The sequence below is a fragment of the Amblyomma maculatum genome, unplaced genomic scaffold, assembly GCF_055883805.1.
Source record: "Amblyomma maculatum isolate TAMU_Amacu unplaced genomic scaffold, ASM5588380v1 scaffold_13, whole genome shotgun sequence".
Classification (NCBI taxonomy): domain Eukaryota; kingdom Metazoa; phylum Arthropoda; class Arachnida; order Ixodida; family Ixodidae; genus Amblyomma; species Amblyomma maculatum.
The window spans coordinates 12,618,354-12,631,930 of record NW_028146738.1 but is presented as its reverse complement, the minus strand read 5'-3'; the positions used below and the strand labels follow the sequence as shown (position 1 = coordinate 12,631,930).

General features: G+C 41.0%; 1 long non-coding RNA gene across 1 annotated transcript; it reads left to right on the top strand.

Annotated features, from left to right (window-relative positions):
• The first annotated feature begins 6,631 nt into the window (after positions 1-6,631).
• Positions 6,632-9,377, top strand: LOC146172213 (uncharacterized). The gene is made up of 3 exons (XR_014702525.1): positions 6,632-6,759; positions 7,957-8,038; positions 8,459-9,377. It is a non-coding gene; the product is annotated as an uncharacterized LOC146172213 (long non-coding RNA).
• The last annotated feature ends 4,200 nt before the right edge of the window (positions 9,378-13,577 follow it).

The window sequence follows — 13,577 nt, the reverse complement described above, 5'->3', positions numbered from 1 at the left end:
AAGCACCCTTGAATTTATGTAGGGTGTAGCAAAGGTGCTGAAAGGGTGCTAAAAGCCTGCTCAGAAATTAGTGAAGATTGCATTTCAGTACTTACATATGCCTTATACAAAAATAAACAAGCCCGGAACCGCGGTGAAAGAACGCCAGTGAAGTGCAGTTTTCCAAAAGCGCAGCTCTAAAGGGTAATTTGTCTAAATTACATGCTGGAATACTATCTTCGAAACATAAGCTTTCCAAGATCGCTCGCCATAATGAGCATTCCGAACGCGCCATCTTACCGCATTAATGACATGGAACAAGCTATGCCAATAATCATCCACTTTATTAACTCTCTTCTGTCTAGCGCGATATTCGTCATGTATATATTCATGTAAGTTGCAGTTATTCTTCCATCAATATAAGAATGGATATAATCATTTTGACTGTGACTTTACATTTAGAGAGGCTCTAGCATTTGATGATTAAATTTACATTTTATTTCAATACAGCTAAACAATCAGGCGCATAGGAATGTCTTTCAACAATCACTATTTTATTCATATGTAGTAAACCAATGCATAAAACATGGAAATAAGAGAGAAGATGCCTGAGGAGACACCCCGGCTAAGATATCTGACCGCCACACCTACGGTCACGAAGAAAAAGTGAAAACCTGGCATGTGCAAGGAAAAAGGGCCATATTTAATTAGTACTGCTTTTATACCGCTCTTCATGGAATCGCGCTGTAGGGTGTACAAACTATTTCAAAAAATAGTTTATCTGCGAGAAAAAAAAACATACGCCATCAAAGTTATTATCCAGCCTCATCTCCACCATTTGCGCAAATTGAAGCCGGAGAAACTGTTCGTCCACTGCAATTAATTTCTCTAAATCAAAACAATGAGCTGGGATACAATATTTTTGGTGCGGGGCTAGCGCTTAGTACTAGGCCAACGCTGATCTCGTGCTCAGTGTACAAGAACCGACCTGAATCCAGAGTGAAAACTGGGTCTGATTAGCTGCAGCATCTTTCACTCGAGCATTAAACATATTACTTGCAGCCTTAACAGCATATCGTATCGAAGCCTGGAATGCATCTGCTAAAGATAAGGAGAGAGCCGGGTCGGTCTAGTAGGTGCGTAATAACAGAAAGGACAGAACAGCGCTGTATAAGGGTTTTTGAAAATACGAACTAAACTTATTAACAAAGTAAAACCTGAATTCGCACAACATAAGAAAGCTCAAAAGCGACAAGCTGGGGCGTCTAAAGTTCAAGGCGATTGAACAGCCGATCATCGAGGGATAAAAAAAAAAGCGGCCACCTGCAGCGCTTTTTACAATGATTCATATATCCAACAGCTAGCCGCAACATGATAGAACAGGGGCGGAACAGCTTTGCTAAAACCGACAACGTGCGCTCGCTGATAGCCTATACGGTCCGAGCTGCCAAAGCGCATACGTGCGCCAGCAAAACACGCGTGGCGCTCGTGTTTCTGCGTTTCGCTACTGTCTTTTACTTTTGTATATTTCGCGGTTTCTGCAAGGCTTCAGGTGTACAGCAGAGAACGGTGATGTGAAACCGAACCGATGCGGTAGTCTAAGAGACGACGGTGATCCTATGCCGCCGTGCACAAAGGCCCCAAGTTATTCTATCCGAGTGATACGCGTTGAAAGCGCCACGAAATGCACTGTGCGCTCTCAGACGCTGGCCATTTATTATTTTTTTTTTCGTCGCTCCTTTCCCTCACACTCATGTTGGCTGGCTCTGCCTCCTCTGCTTGGGTGGAGAGGAGGGCGCCGCACGACGCCAACGCCTTTCCCACTTTCCCTTACACATGTCCATAGCGCTGCGGGCGCTGCGGTGTTTATCTGAAGCGCTGATCACGCGATGCTATCCTTCCCGTCATCCCTCCGTTTTTCAAACTGATGCGCCGTTGCTGACCCTTGGGCTAACGAGTTCCTTTGTCTGTCGCCGGTCGTTCGCAGCTGGAAATGTTGCTTGTGCGTTGCTTTGCTTGGTTTCTGCGTTATATGTCAATGCGAAGAGGATGTTTATCTCTCAAGGCTGCTAGCATACTTGACACAAGAGCAGCATCATGCACTGAGGAGGTCTCGTCAACCCGTCGTCACCGTCGTCGGTGAAATTTAAGGTAAGCATACCTATATTACGTCCTCTTTTTTGTCAAATGCCAATCTTGAAATGAGGTAGGCTTATGTTCGCGGAACTTTTATTTGTGCTTTGTGGATGTTTCATTCAGTTAGGCACTAACACTCGCAAGTGAGATAGTTGGTCATGGCGCTTGCATTGTTGGCCGGTAGTGCTGTGGGTACGAACGACACTTGAGCGCTGTCAAAGTATCTTCTAGACCTGCCGAAAAATTTCTTTATTCGACATGGCTTTCAAGAACGCATTACGTGACAGTAAAAGCTTATAAAGGTAACACGTAGCATTAATGCGGATAGCAATTGAGCTTTTTTTTTTCTTTTTTCTAGAAGCACAGCTCGCCCTCACAGAAAGGAAATTAGAAGGGAATCCATAGCGTGAATGTTTTAAGCGGAGAGTTATGCGTGGGAAACGGGTGGCATTATAGTTACTTCGGGACTTCGAATAGCCGACCGTTCTCATAAATAGAGGCGCGCGGGCTGCGTGCCGCGCAGCAGACACGTTGATCTCTACGGCGAGTGCGCCGTGTCGTTTTGTGATTGCTTTTCTCTGGTCACTACATGCAGAAAGAACAAAATTGCCGCTTTTGTTTCTAGTTTAGGTTCCGACTAGCAATAGGCGGCCACGGACTAATTCTATGGTTCTAGACCTCTTTGCGTTGAATTCCTAATAGCTCACAGAGGTTAATGTTGTAAACCGCTTTGCTTACTTCTGCAAGTTTGTCTTAAACATTCGGCACTACCGCAGTAACATGTTCCCCCGCTGAGTTCCCTCCTTGACGACAAAGCGCTAGCGAACATGACACAGGCTTTTCCAGTCGCTATCCCAAAGTCGCATCATATGTCCGCGAATCATTCCCGGAGATTGGACCTTTTTTGGGGGTCTCTCTGCTGGCTGAACATCATTGTGACTTTTGCACAACTTTACGCTGCAGCAGTTTCACGTGATTCATCTCAAGAAACATTGTGCGTGCCGAATATGCAAATATTGTTTCATTATGCATTTTTTCTTTAAGGTTGTGTTCAGATAAGAACAGTAATAGAAGTTCTATGACCTTTTTTTTTTTCAAATTTTTGTATATGGTAGGCAATTGTCTCTGCACAAAGAAATTTGCTTTAGTTTTGCAAGATACGGTGCAGTTTCCTCGAAAAAAAAAAATCCTATATCACTGTTCACTACAGTGGAAAAACGCAATTTTTGCCGTTTCAAAACGTTGCAAGTTTGGAGACCTGCGGTTAGCGTACTAAAATTTTGAAATCTGTTGTTTGTAGACCCACTAAATCTATGTAACTTTTACTTGTATGGGAATTATTAAAAACAGGTTTTGTTGTTGCAGTTGGTTTAGTAAAAAAATCGCTAACATTGCTGCAGAAGCAACGTGCGGCAAAAAAGTCCATTTTCAACCTTGAATACAGGCATGATGCATTATGTTTTTAGCATTGTCTTTTTTCCGTTCTTTATTCAGATAATTGCCTAAATTTCAGGTAAAATTTGGAACTCTAAACTTCTACGTGTGTTCTCCACAACGCATAAAATTCGCCCAAGATTCGAAAACAGCAAGAAAGACTCAACTTTAAAGAAAAACGTCATCAATATTTAAGAACATCCCTCACAATAATCCTCACTACCTCATAAATATTACTGCCTGAAAAAGTGTCGCATTATATTGTTTAAAATTATAAAAGGTATAAAACTGAATGCTCGTTTTGAAAATTGCTAGCATTCAGCCCTACATTATGGCACGACTTTAAAGAGTTGCACCTGAAACTTTTTCGCTACATTATGCAGGACTAGTTCTCTTTTTCTGCAAAAGTTGAAGCTGTAGATTTCTTTTTTCTTTCTCCGTATTATTTTGAAATCGGCTGAAATTCAAAATTATAAAAAAACGAACAACTTTGACTCGAATTTGAAACTTCCACATTTTCAATTTGTATCGAAGTCCATGAAAACAATTTTAAGTCTTTTATAAACATCATGTACTAATCTGTACCGCAATATGTAAATTAAAATGTAAAAATAAATATAAAACTAAATGCATGTTGTCATTCTATAGAAGTGCTCATGGCCTGCCCTTATGGTGTTGGCGTCGAAAGTTCGATTTATTATTTGCTGAATGTAGTTACATTTTACTCTTATGCAATATCCAAAGCCTTCTCAGTGCCTATAAAGTCGTTTTCTGCTTCTTGGCAGTGCTAATGATTGCTTAAAGTGGAATGAATTCGCTATTTATAGCAATTTCATGATACATCGTCAGTGACGAACTTTTTCACTATCCTATTTTTTTTTTTTTTTTTGCGAAGAGCTAAGCTAATCCATCCAGTTCCTAATTATATTATTTCATTTCTCCTTTATGAGAAAAATTGAAAATACTCTGTTCTTGAAGACAATCTTTCTAATGTGCACATAATTAGAATAATAAGCAACACTCTTTGCAGTATGATAGTTTAGTTGTAATTTTATATTTATTTATAGCAGCAACACGACTGAGCCATCTAGCCCAGAAAAAAGACGAGCAAATACGCGGTGAACCCCTTGTCCACCTAACCTGCAAAGTGTATGTAACCTGCAGTTGAGGTGAACGGCGGTTTTGCTCTGTGTTAGCTCGCCTTTTTCTGGGCTATATACCTCTGTCGACTAGAACGCTCGCCAACGCTCGCCATCTCGGCTCATTTGTGCTACTGCTATAATGAAATATAAAATTCTACCTAAACTGTCATGCCGCAAAGTGTTTTGATTATGATTCAAATTATGTGCAGATTAGAAAAATGGTCTGCAAAAATAGGGTATTGTCAATGTTTGTCGTTATGGAGAACTGAAATAGCATTATTATAAACTAGAGAGGGGGGGGGGGGGTATAGCACATCACCTAGCTGTGTGTGTGTGTGTGTGTGTGTGTGTGTGTGTGTGTGTGTGTGTGTGTGTGTGTGTGTGTGTGTGTGTGTGTGTGTGTGTGTGTGTGTGTGTGTGTGTGTGTGTGTGTGTGTGTGTGTGTGTGTGTGTGTGTGTGTGTGTGTGTGTGTGTGTGTGTGTGTGTGTGTGTGTGTGTGTGCGCGTGCGCGTGCGCGTGTGTACAGGATGGAGAAAACTTCTGCCGTCATTTACGCTCCAGAAAGGCATGCGGCTACTTGCAGTCAGTTACGCATCACAGGCAGAGGCTCAGATTAATGATTCGGGATTTGGTGTAGGCAGGCTGTAATGCATTGTTAGCCATGCTTTGTACCATGAAATAGCGAATTTATTCCACATTAAGCAATCATCAGCACTACCAACAAGCAGAAATTGACATTACAAGCATTGAGAAGGCTCTGGATATTGCATAAGTTAAAGTATAGCTAAATTCAGCAAATAAATCGAACTTTTGACGCCAACACCACAAGTGCAAGCCATAAGCACTTTTATAGAATTACAACATGCGCTCAGTTTTATATTTATTTTTATATTTTAATTTAAATATTGCAGTACATTTTAGTACATGATGTTTATAAAGTACTTACGATTCTTTTGAGCCTTCGATAAAAATCGAAGATATAGCAGTTTTTAATTCGAGGCAATGTTCGTTTTTTTTTTTATAATTTTGAATTTCTGCCGATTTCAAAATAATATGGAGAAAGAACAAACACGTCTAGACCTTTCAATGTTTCTGGAAATAGACAACCAGGCCGGGATACTATAGAGGAAATGTTTCAGTCGCAACACTTTTTTAAGTCGTGCCAGAATGTAGGGCTGAAAATTAACAATTTTCAAAATCAGCGCTCAGTGTTATACTTGTTTTTACAATTTTAAACAATATAATGCAACACTTTTTCAGGCTGTAGTATTTCTGAGTACTGAGGAACGTTGAGATGATTTTTTATAAATATCGATAATTTGTTTTAAATTGGCATCAAATTTACTCCTTTTAATACTGTTACTGTTTACGAAACTTGGTCGAATTTTATTAATTGTGGACAACACGTCTAGCAGCTTAGAGCTCCCAATTTTACCTGAAATTTAGAAAGTTATCTGAATAATAAAGAGAAAAAGACTCAATACTGAAAAATCACGCATCATACCCGTAATGTTGAAAATGGACTTTTGTGTAACGAAGCTAGTTGCTTCTGGAGCAATGTTTGCGATTTTTTGCTCAATCGACTGCAATTACAAAACATGTTTTTGATAACTACAAAGTAAAAGTTACACAGATTCAATGGGTAAAAAAAATAAGTGATAAAATTTTTGTACGCTAGCAGCAGGTCTTCAAACCTGCAACTTCTTGAAATGGCAAAAACGGCGTTTTCCACCTGTAGTGACATACGATCTTCTTTCCGAGAAAACTACGCCGTATCTTGCAAAACTGAAGCCCATTTCTTTGTGTTGAGACCTTTGTCCACCACACATAATTCATTGCAAACAAAAAATGGTCATTGGATTGCAGTTCTCGTCTGAACTCACCCTTGAATATCTTGGCCATTTGTAGTGTTTTTATAATCTTATAGGAAAATTGTATGCAGATGCTGATGCCCATTTTCAAGATTGTATTGACCTGCCAGAAGATGAAATTCCAGACATGGCGAATAATGCATTACAGCCTGCTGACACCCAAGTCCCGAATTATTAATCTGAGCCTCTGCCTCTGGTGCGTAACTGACAGCAAGTACCCGCATGCCTTTGTAGAGTGTGTAACACCACATAATGCGCACTTTTTTAAACAATTCTCTACTCACAGAATTACATTTCATCAAGTCTGTTGTGTTGTTGCTGTCTTCAGAGTAACTTTTAAACATATGTCGATTTCATTGCTTTTATAATCACACAATATGAGGGCCAAAATATCTGAAAAAACTAGGTTAATATGTAAATACTACATGGAAATGGACTCTGTATCCATCCTACTAATGAAAAAAATGATTGCATAACTGATCACCGAGGACACAGAAAAAGGTTTGTATGTTAAAAATTGCGGCCATTTCATAATAGCGCTATTGGTTAAAGCACTTGCAAAGATCAATAGGCTTGAATTTTGTCTTTCCCTTAGTTTAGAAAGGACTTCACAAAGGTCGCAATGTCAAAATTAATGTGCCTGATTGCATTTGTCATGACGTGACAGTACAGTTAGTCTTGAAAGGAAAGAGAGAAAACTGCATATACTGAACCAATTCCGCAATTGTTTGAAAAGGCCCCGCGGATGGAGCAGCGCAAAGCAGGACACATGTACAGAACAGAATAAGTATAAAAATATTTGAAGTCACTTGAACAGAATTTTTTATTCCTTGCTTCTTTCACTTTCAACATATTGGATTAAGTGTTTTTAATTTTGCTATTATATTTATTCCACTAAACAATGCCTCAAATATTTTTATATGTTAATTCGGCTTTGAAAATGTATAGAAAAACTATTGGTTTGATTATTGTGAGAGAGAAATGTTCTATATAATCTAATCCCCATGAATTTGCCTGCGAATTTTATGCAGTAAAATTGTGAACTTGCTTAAAAATGTGAACTTTTGTGCAGAATTTACTTTAATTATCTGAACAATTCTTTGAAAAGCATAAAAATTATTTCCTACATTTCTTACACGATATGCTGGCATCAACTGCAAGTCCTAGTTTCAATCAGGACCCAAAATGTCCTTTTCGCCAAAAAGACAGAGGTAATTTATCAGCGTACCACATTAAGCAGTAGTTTCCAAAAATAAACTGGGATTGTCGGTCTCTTATGATAATTAGCTTGGTGTGGTGTGAGTACAGTCTTACTCGCTGGACTTGATTCCCTTTCCTTAAAAAACAAATTTTGCTCTCACTCAGAAAGTGGCATATTTGCATCTTTTTTTAGACTGGATGTCGCAGTCATGAGGATAACCGCGCTGAGCGTCGGAAAATCCACAGCTTTCCAAGCCATTTTTATACAAGAGTTCGTAAGTCCTACCAACTTGACTCGCATGATATATGTGCTGTACAACGTGGAAAGTAAATAATGTATTTGTAGCCGAGGAATTTACCTTTAACTTTACAAGGTTGAGAGAAAATGGCACCAGTTACGTTTTTATATACTTTGTATCTCACAGCAGGCAGTTATTCACGCATAAAAAGCTGATTACTGTACTTTAGTCTGTAAGACCTTTCCTGGAGACTAGAAATGTATTACCATGTCATTCTTCATTCAGTTTGCATGCATAGTATCAGGTAAGTCTTTTTACTAGCTGGTTTTGATATTTTTGTTATCAGACTAGACCTAAATATTGTCGAGGGATATTTTCAGTTTAACGAAGTGAAAACAGCTTAGTACTGACTCAATTAACACCTATACATTACAAATTTACCTTTTTTTACTGCAGGATCAAGACTTTCCAGCTCTCGCCACGCTTTATTTTAAGGAGCTAGCGACGTTCAGCGTCGTGCTGGGTGCGCTAACTGATGCACTTGGAAATCTAGAGTCTGCTGCATTACGGCCACCTTTGGCCTCTCGCCTCGGCCGAGCGTCTCCCTCAGCCAAGCCACCTGCTGACCTGAACCAAGCGTTTATGGACACTGGGCGCTCCGCACACTCCGAGCCCACGCAACCGAGAACGTCCACATGGACTTCCTTCTTCCAGCGTTCGGTGACTGTTATCAGTTCATATTCATATTTGTTTTGCCTGTTAAGATTGTTATTTGTTATGTTGATTTTTAGTCTAGTCTAATGTGTTTGTATAAAAAGATGTTCCTGGTTTGACCGGTCTGGTCGTGTGTCTGTTTAATCCCACAAAATCAACCCTTTAATTGCTGGTTATTAAAGAATCTCCTCACAATTATGTAGTCTACTGTAGCGAACGCATTGAAGACACTTTTTCTACCTCTTCGTTGAGCACCAGCGCCTATTGTCTACAGGCAATGCAGAAGGAGATTGTTTCCTAGGGGAAAATTGGCTCTTCAAAATGCGTTTTAAACCTTAAGCATTCAATGAGCTAGTTGTCCTAGTGCAGCTCTTCTTGAAGATGAATTTTATACACCAGGAACAGTTGTGATGAAATTTATGAGCAAGATTGTGAAAAAAATTCATGATTTGGTTGCGATTTCGATGTTCATAAGTGCAAATTTTTGTGGCACTTTTACACATTCTTCTTTAAATTAAAGTACTGGGCACTACTTAGTTCTGAGGATTCTAATATGAGTAAATACAAGCCAAGTATACTAGTTTTCTTGATGGCGTATGGGCAAGAAAAGGCGAGATACATATGTTAAGTGTCAATAAATAAAATTTTTGACTTCTACAAATGCCGTCTTGTTACTGTGTTTTACAAACGGACTCTGGCTTAGGAAGTTGCCACAGCCTTGTTTTTTCCTAAACTTTCTTTTGGGTTGAAAGTGTGAAAGTACATTGTTTCTGGCTGATTATTCAAAGCATTTTTATTTTTATGGGCACATTCTTCAGGTTCAGCCAGCTAAGGCATACCGAGTAAGCACATTGGTGCTAGAAGCTGGTCAGGTGCTTGGATGCAGATGATGTCTGACTAATGCTCTAGCTTGTAGAATATAAACAGGTTTGCATTTTACATGCGTATGGGTCAAGTTACCCATACACCATTTATACTTTTATTTACTTCATTTCTTCGCAACACTGCACATAAGCACGCATACTGTGCTCAAGCCTACGTTTTGCTTTATGAGGGACAAACAAGGTTATTTGGAATGCTCAGGCTGGGATTGCTGCACGAGCACGTATACCGCGTACAGCACCCTTCCTTGAGGAAGGGTGTAGCACACGGTGCTGCAACACCCTTCTGCTGCAGCACCCTTCCTTCGGAGAAGGGTGCTGCAGCAGAAGGGTGTTAAAATATTTGTAATTAGGGTGCTCCCCATGCGACAAGCCAATAGAGGCTTTACAAAAGTTAGCGCCATCTAGTGAGAGAAACAGAAACTGTGCGCGGCGGCCATGTTTTGCTCAGTCCGCCCGCGCCTCCCATCGAGTACGCTGTCAACGTGCGCCTTTGTAGAACCCGTGCATGCACCGAAAGGTGCATTGGAATGCTCACAAGCGATCGTTTCATTTTTTAACATCACAGCAGTCGCTGTTAGCTACAAGTTCTATTCGGAATGATGCCAGCATGTTGTTGCGTGCCCTTCTGCAGGCAGCGCACCGTCGTAGACGCGCACGGAATCAAGGTATGCGCGTGTATGCGACCGTTCGTTCGCAGTCCTAATCGGCTTTACAAGGGTCATGTGAAGCATTACTACACGTCCCTCTGACTGGGAGCTAGCTCACAGAATGTGCTATCACCTAAAACAGCAAGGTTGTTTTGCGCGCTATGGAGCCTTATGAACTTGAAGGATAAGCTTATGCTGCGGTGGAAGACACGGGAGAAGGAGCAATCCATGTATAACGAACGCTATTGTGCAAATACGTTCTTTGAAACATTTTGTACGTAGGTGGCATTTACCATTGTGTATTAGATTTAAGACACGGGCATGATTACCGAAACTTCTTTTCACAGTCGTACGAAATGGTAGTGCTTGGTGCAGAGAGCAATACGGTTGTCTAGTGTGCCCGAGGTGCGTGTTTCACGCTGCAAAAGCAAGCGGCTGCCAAACCTGCGGCGTCTAGAAAAGCAGGAAAAGATGACATCCCACTAGTGTGTTGTAATATGCTCACGTGCAGTCCGTTTCGACCGGTCCACGTCCAGAGCGCGCAGCTCAGGTTTTGTACCTGCCAGCGCGGCCGATAAAATAACGAAGCGTGCGCTTCACTTTTGTGTATTTTTTCGAGTCACCCGATGGTTCGCTAATTCACAGCTACCTGAAATTCACTGAAATTCTTAAATATGTCTATTTCTTGTTTATTCCTTCTGTCAGAAAGTAAACATTTGAAGCCGTAATCTCATATGAAAGCGCTGACATTGGAAGCTTCGAGGAACTCGGAGGAGGAACTCGGCTGAAACGAAATTTGAAAAGTCAACTCACATTACTGCGAAGTGTTCGTGCCTTGTGCAACTGGCTATGTTCATAAAATCAGATTTATATTATATCATATCTTTATAGAAAAATTAGGGGGTCACTTAAGCTCCGCCGTTAAAGGTATAACGCGATAGTGTCTCTCTCTCGTACACACACACGCACGATGTTTTCTTTGTTCACGTGCTATATTTTAGCTCTCTTATTTATTTATTTATTTTATTTACCAAATACTGCAGGTCCTAACTGGGCCCTAGCAGGAGGGGCGAAAAGAATACAATGCAGTGAAATATGAGTTCATCAAAAGTAACATACTACACACAAGTGTAGTATGTTATATGTTGTTATGTATACTATATTTCTATGTTATGTATGTTATGTTATATTTTTATCATTTCTTTCTTTATTTGTATTTAATTTGACGTTTTATATTTTTATACACCAATACGCATGTGTCAGCAACAATCGGCTTTCCATTCTGAGCAATTTGACACTTTTGAACACATTCTTCAATTATTTCAATTAATAAATTACACATTCTAAATTTTCTTCCTTAGCATCACCGAGCACTGGTTTTTCATTCTGTCACCTTTAAACCCTTACTTTCCAATTTTTCCTTTTTTTGTTTCTTTATTGCATCAATTAATCAATTATTTACAAAGATTTTATTAACTCGTCATCGCCTATCGCACACCAATCAATATTCAATGACTGGAAGCACAAATTACCATGGCACTTTTTTTTTTACGCAGACCCCGATTATTTCGGATACTAATGCCAACTACTGCGTCGACGGCATGGGAAGGAAAGTGCTAAGCGCCAGTCCAACTTACGTCAAATTACGCATGATCCTTTTATCATAAAATAAAATGCATCCTCGCTCATTTCACCAACCAAGTATCTTTCAGTGGGATGAGCGACGGTGATTGCGCAAACCAAGCAAACATACTCGCGATGATCTCTCATAGGCGTTTGAGTAAACAGCAAAGGCGCACAGATAAAAAAAAAATTCACATTACAGAACTCTGAATACTGTACCTGGATAGGAATGACACTGCGGATTGCCGAGGGGCTCATACACGACTCATAGAGCAATTTGTAACTGCGCTCGGCAGCGCGGCCGGTGGGCCCCGCCACGTCTCGGCTGTCAAAATATGCTTCTAGGCGTCGCTAACAGAAACCGCCAGGGACCGAAGAGAGGTCCAAGCACAGCACACTAGGTTAACACGTGAAAAGCGCGAACAGAACGGCGAGCGCTTACGGACGGACACGAAGCGAACGGATGAAGCGAACAAAATATGGCGGCCTGAGCGGGATCAGCGTGCCGCTCATGGTTGCCAGACGTACTTTTGTAAACCCTCTATTACACCCTTAAGGGTGTAAAATTTTTTACTGTGCCGGTGGCGCAGTGTCTCATATATTGGATCGAGGAGCGTCACCTTAAGCACATATTGAAAGAGCTTGCAAAGAGGGTAAATGAAAAAGGAAAGGCAATGAATATTTTGTTAAAGTAATTGATCAGTCGATGCATCATACCCACAGAAAAGCAAGGCTCAGAAATGCAGCTGGTCATTTAGCGCTTGTTTAGCTTAGGCACTTGGCGCGTTTACGCATTAGTTTCACCCAGATGGCTGCAGCATCATCAATGTTTTCGCCTCTGCACAAAGGCCAACTTTAACTTTATGCTTCAGGCCGCCACAGAAAAAAATCGACAGGCGCTGAAAAAAAAAAAGAAATCGCCCCCGAGATATCTCCAATCCTCGCAGCGACGCATGAGCAGTCGCAACTCGTATTCGGAGACTTTTGAGAACGACCGCTATGCGGCTTTCAGTGGCGCCCCTATAGGCGGTGCAAGGGGCGTCATAGGAAAGGAAAGGCGCTGAATCTGTCATACTTGTCCTGTGAACACATCAACCGCGCTGTAAGGGTTGGGAGAATGTGGGAGCGAAAATGGAAAAAAGGAAAGAGGTGCCGTTGTGGTTGGCTGCGTAGTAATTTCGACCACCTGGGGATCTTTAAAGAAAGATGTTCCGCAGTGGAGGACTGTGAAGTAATTGCGACTATTTGAGAATATTTAATGTGCACTGACATCGCACAGCACACGAACGCCTCTTCGTTTTGCCTCCATCGAAACGCAGGCGCCGACGATCTGGACCGAACCCGAGTACTTCGGTACTTTATGTTTTGGGGAAAGGAAGACGCAGTGGACACCAAGAAATTGTGGATACCCAAACTAAATTTCACCTTCAAGTGACCTTGAGCCTGTTTAGTCTCCCACACGAAGACTGGCTCTACCAAGCGTAGTAAACCTTTAGCTTTCATTTTAAATTAGTGTATAAGACAGGAAAGGAGTAGTATCTGTTAGACTTGAGAGAAGTAATCATGGAACGCGTGCCCGCGCAGCGCCACGTGTTCCACGAGCTGGGCGGTTTGACCTTCAAGTTTGTTCATGGTGAAAACCTCCATGACGCTGATGACTGGAAAAGCCAGCATAATGAAGCTTTCGCTTCGAAAACTATGGTTCAG